This window comes from Gossypium raimondii, chromosome 8 (genome assembly GCF_025698545.1).
Source record: "Gossypium raimondii isolate GPD5lz chromosome 8, ASM2569854v1, whole genome shotgun sequence".
NCBI lineage: Eukaryota > Viridiplantae > Streptophyta > Magnoliopsida > Malvales > Malvaceae > Gossypium > Gossypium raimondii.
Genome location: NC_068572.1, coordinates 29,706,789 through 29,712,788, shown reverse-complemented (window position 1 = coordinate 29,712,788; position 6,000 = coordinate 29,706,789).

The window sequence follows — 6,000 nt, the reverse complement described above, 5'->3', positions numbered from 1 at the left end:
TCCATTAATCATTATTCCAATGCAACATTTTTGCAAAAGGGATTATAACAATGGATAAGAATGAAGTTGGTTCTGAGCATAGCTCGAAAGGAATAAATTATCCAAAAATAGTAAAGAAGGATAACAAAGAAATTGATTGGGAATATGTATCTTGAAAAGAATGAAGTATCCCAAGAACAACAAATTCAATATAAATAGTAAGCAAATTGGGTGCCCCAGATATCGCAGCTTAAACTTCTCTGTACAAATTTTCTGAAGACTATTCTGAGTTTGACATGTGTTTAAGAGATCTACAGTGCTTTGTCGATGTCCCAAGATGTCGCCTACACTTTCCTGTTGATTCAGGCATAACAAGATTACCACATGCCCCTATCTTGATCAAGATTCGAGTTGCTCTGATCATTTCATGCCCCATTCTGATCAATATTTGAGCTGCCCTTTTCTGGTTTTCAACTCAAATCCCCTTTGTGGGTTTTCCCCTTAGCCTCTCCATTTTTACTTTTTCCTTTTTCATTTTCCATTTTCATTTTTTCACTTTTCGCATTTTTTTTACTCAAAGTGCCCTTTGCGGGTTTCACCTTGGTCCAATCTTCTTCTTTAAACGAAATGTTTCTTGAATGGATCCGAGTTTATAGGATTAGTAATCTCACTCAGGATCAGTGCTCCTCTGAAAAAGGTCTTCTTTACAACATAGGGACATTCCCAGTTTGGCATTCATTTCCCTCTAGAATCCTTTCATTGAGGAAAGATTTTTTTTAACATCCAGCCCTCTCGTGGACTTCTCTGAGATGACCCTGTTTATTATGAGCTCGTATTATTTGTTTCTAGTACATCTGACCCTGATGAATAGCTTTTAACCCTTTTTCTAGGTCCAACTGATCGACAAGTAAGGAGGGCAAACGGTAATTTCTTATGCCAGTCCTTGAAAATCTCAGTCATTTTTCTTCAATTTTCTCGATATTCATCTCTAGGCAATTCAGTGACGAATCGTGGTGTCCTCTTCTGAATTGATTTTAGACCTCAGCTATCGCGCTATTGTTCAAATTCAATGCATTTTCCAATACCATCTTCTCTGGAATAAGCATATGATGACATTGGCGTATGAAGCAGCCTCTAATGATCTCAAAAATGAAGCAATGCCCATTAGAAGTCTTTGATAATGGTGATGTCCAGGCCCCATTTTGCTCAAAATTTGAGTCACCCTTTTCGGGTTTTCAAGTCAAATCCACATTTGTTCAAAGCACCCTTTGCGGGTTTTCGCCTTGACCTGTCCTTTTTCTCTTTTTTCTTTTTCTTTTTCTTTTCATCATTTTCATATTTTTTATTTTGACTTTGATTTTTTTCCTTTTTTTTGTTCTTGATTTTTTTTTGGAATTTATTTGAACTCTTGGGATTAGGCAAGTCCTTGTTACCCTATTCGAAGAATCTTCTTTGATATCGGATTTCTTTCATAGAGTATTCTAGGGTGAAACTACAACAGAAAACTTTTGATCTTCCTCTTCAATCGGGATAAAATCCCACAAAATTTGAAGAGATGGAAACTCGACTTCAAATGGGCAAAGCTATGATGAGTCAACGAGAAAGGCATTGCCCCGGCAAAGAATTACATCGTTCATACTGCAAATTTCTGACATCGTGCTGTTATGCAGATTTCATTATCAGCGGTTAACCCGGCATATCCTGGTATGATCATACAAAGACATCTTTGAACTCTAGAGGTCACTCAAAAGGGTGTTGCTTCGTCTTTGCGGTCAGGTCAATTCTAATCTTCACCAAGCTCACAATGTCTAATGATTCCTTGTGAGGTAGAATCTGTCTATCCTCTTGTTCTACCATCCTCAACAAGTTTGGGGATAAGCTACAATCTATGTTATTTTCAAAGTCATGAGATCTCTCTAAACACATGCCTCGCTCAAAAAGAAAATTTGAGTCTGTAACAGTGTCACTCCTGTTATTGATATCTGAGGACCCATAGTAAGTACCAAAGAATATACAAAAGATGTATAAATTTATGAATAACTATTTGTATGCTATTATTATGAATGAATGAATGATGTGGAAGAAAATCCAAAAGAATGAAAGAATAATTATTCAAAAAGAATGAAAGAACATTGGCTCAAAAGTGATTGTAAAGATGTATTTCATTAGAATAATAACGTTCAGACATGAGCCTATTTCACAAAGAAGTTCTCATTGCTCCTAGGCTAAAAGCAACGAGTACGTTCTAAATATTACTCTAAATAAGTTTTAAATGTTATAGGGATTTCTTTCACAGTACAATTGCTTAGAACGCTCCCAAATTTATAAGGGCGGACATCTAACAAGGTCCTTCTTCATTTACTTTTTCGTCGATGTGAACATTTCCCACTCTTCTTCATGCATTGCATTCACTCCATTATCAATTATGATTGGGTAACGGATTTTCGCACTGGAGGAATCGTCAAATTTAACAATGCCCATACTGATAAGCCTTTCAATCACTTTTTTAAAGGCAATGCAATTTTCTATGGAATGCCCCGTCATTCCCACATGATAATCGCATTGTGCATTTGCGTCATACCATCTGGGGTACGGAGACTGTGGAGGTTTTGAGTAGAGAGGGGCAACAATGTGCACATCGAATAAGCTTTGATAGAGCTCCTTATACGACATCGGAATTGGCGTGAACTGGAGGTTCTCAGTGCCTTGTTTCACACCAGATTCTTATCTTGATGAACCTTGTTGACTAGCAACCACTTTTCTTGGTTGGTTCACCGTAATCGATTTGTTGTATGTGCTCGCCTTGTTTACATCATTTTCCTTTCTTCTCGAGGCTAACCTTTTGTTAGTCTCTCCCGCTTTTATTTTCCCATTCCTTATGGCCTTCTCAATCATTCGCCATTCATTATTATATCTGAGAATGTTCTTGTTACACTTCCCTGCATGTGCGTGATGAACGGGGCCTTTAAGGTATTGATAAAGAGCATCGTAGTTTCTCTTTCTAGGAGCGGTGGCTGGACTTGGATAGCAACTTCCCTCCATCTTTGTGCGTACTAACTGAAACTCTCACTCGGTTTCTTCTCCATATTTTGTAATGTAATTCTATCAGGGGTCATATCCGTTACATGGCTGTACTGTTTCATGAATGCCTGTGCTAGGTCCCTCCATGAACCAATCTTGGTACGGCTCAATTGATTGTACCATTTAGAGGCTGCCCCTACCAAACTGTCTTGGAAACAGTGTATTAGCAGCTGATCATTATTAAAGTAGCCAGTCATCCTTCTACAGAACATGGTGATGTGGGCCTCGGGGCAGCTAGTTCCATTGTATTTTTCAAATTCAGGCATTTTGAATTTAGGAGGAAGTACTAAGTCTGGGACTAAGCTTAGATCTTTAGCGTCGATTCCCTAATTACAATTAGCGCTTTTCAAGGCTTTGAATTTTTCCTCCAACCATTTATACCTATCTTCCCACTGTTTTGGCAATTCCGCGCTCGCATTTCCTTCTTCAGTTGTTTCATCAAAATCGGGAATAATAGGATTAATTGGGTTTTCTTCTGGGCTTAAACTTGATCGTCCCTGGAAAATTGTGGGGATCGTGACACCAGTTTGTAATTGTTGCGGCCTAATTGTGATAGACGATCCTTTTGGGTATATTTCCGTTTGTACATTTGGTGGAGTAAAATCCGGATAACACAACGAATCCTCATTACCTTCTTCAGGATTAGCCATAGGGCCCTTTCCCTTATCTACTCTTTCCGTCAGTAGATGGGTCAATTCAGTCATCGCATCTTTTTGAGCCTTGATCAGTTTTTCCATCATGTCTTCTTGGATTTTATCTAGCCGCTCTTGCATTTGTACTTGTAACCGTTCTTGTATATCCTTTTGCATTTGCTCCAATTTCTTTAATCTTTGGTCCATTTCCTTAGTTTTTCAGTGAGTACCGTATTGATGCTTAATTGGTGAGCTTTTGTCAGTTTCCAGATTAGCTGTAATAAATTTACTCAATTAGACTCTTTCAATGGATTTTAAAGCATATGATGTTGTGTAATGCAGATGCATGAAATGAATGCCTAAAGAGACGTTGATTCTGGTTCAATTACATTTAGAAAACTTTACTAGAAGGAAAATTTCTTTACATAAAGCGAATATATGTACGACCTTGCCCTCATATTCCAAGAGACAACATCGATCCCTTCCTTCATCCATATGCTAAGATAAACCTCGCGAATTCTTCAAAAGGGGTGCCTCATCTATCTCTTTTTACTTGATCTTGGTCGCAATCCGTTGTCCGCCTATCCTCGTAATACTGATCAGCTCCTTTTTAGAATGTCGATGGCTCTTAGATAATCATCTTGAATCTTCGGGCCATGAGGTAAAGGTCACGAACTCTTTCATCAACCCTTCTTGTGTTTCTTGGAATATATTCGGGCAGTTGTATTATTTTCCACTTTATCAAGGAATCCGTATTCCATGACAAGCTTTCATTTAGTAATCGGATTTGAATCAGTATTTCTTTCCTAAGACACAAATGCAATGCAATCATAATCAAAACAAAACAAGATGGGTTAGTACAAAACAGAAGCAAATAAGGAAAACAAAGGTACCTAGTCGGGTGACCACTAGGGGTTTGGAGTGGCTCTATGTAGGTTAAGTTCCTAAGTCCACTATATGAGGTTTGGTTCTAAAGATAAGGTACCCGAACCAACAGATTCCTCGATCTTCACCCATTATAGGCTCATACAGATCGAGTTCGGTTTAGGGGAATACATTTTCATATGGCTGCACGGAGATGAAAATCTCACGAAGACATAGGTACGGATGTATTCCGAAAGTGATCCACTATCCTGCACGGAGGTGAAAACCTCATGAAGGAGTAGCTTCTCACTCCCACTTAAAAGGGTAAGACTAAACAGTCTTTATGCAATATGATGCCAAGGTATAAAAACACAATTTACAATAATCGATTTTCGTAATTTTTAAAATCAATTTTCAATTTTCGACAATAAAACAAAAAACAATTAATTTTACGGCCTAACTCACTGATGTCCCCAATGGAGTCGCCAAGCTGTGGGCACCATTTTTTTGTAAAATGGGGTCGACTTGGATTTTAAAAAATAAAAACAAAAATGGGGAGTCGTCACCGATCTTTTAAAGAAGTGAGATCAGATCACCTTGAAAATAATTTTAGGTCTACGAATTTTGAGAAAACAGGTTCGGGAGTCGGTTACGCACGAGGAACGGTTAACACCCCCGTGATGCCCAAAATTGGTACCGAATTGATTGTTTAATGTCTTAATGTCGAAATTTTGAAAAGATTTTAAAATACGATTCTTTTATCTTGAATAAAATGAATTGGATGATAAGGCTCACCTATTTCAAAGAAATAAATTGTCACACTCAGTAAGTTAGAATGCAACATGTCAAATCCTCAAAATTAAGTTTATTCTTTGACTTTTAAAACCTATGCATTTTGAAAAGGATATCTGATTATTTGGGTCAAATTGGAAAAGCAAAACCCAGTAAGTTAGGGTTCGATTTCACAAAATTCCTAAATATCGAATATTGCCTTTATTTTCATTTGTTAGAAAAATCCTCGTCTCGAGAAAACAATATGTTATATCCAATGCGTTAGGACACAACGTATGGAATTCCCGAGAATGAGCTTTTCATTTATGTCTTGAAAAGGATACTCGATTTCTTAGATACAACGAGGAAGTTTGGAATCCAGTAAGTTAGGACACAATCTTTTCGAGGATCCCAAATTTCGAGTGTCGCATTATTTTGAAAGTTTCTGAATAAATTGGTTTTGATACTTAAACGATATTAGACGTAACCTTTTAAATGAATAAAGTATGATGGATTGATTATGGATGATGCAAAAGGATAATACGTAAACCAAAATGTATACTAATGATTAAGGAATGACCAATAGATAAATACAAACAAGCATAACAACAATTATCTCAACCATATATCATAAAAATACCAACATTGACAAGTAATAGAAAACTCATTGAAA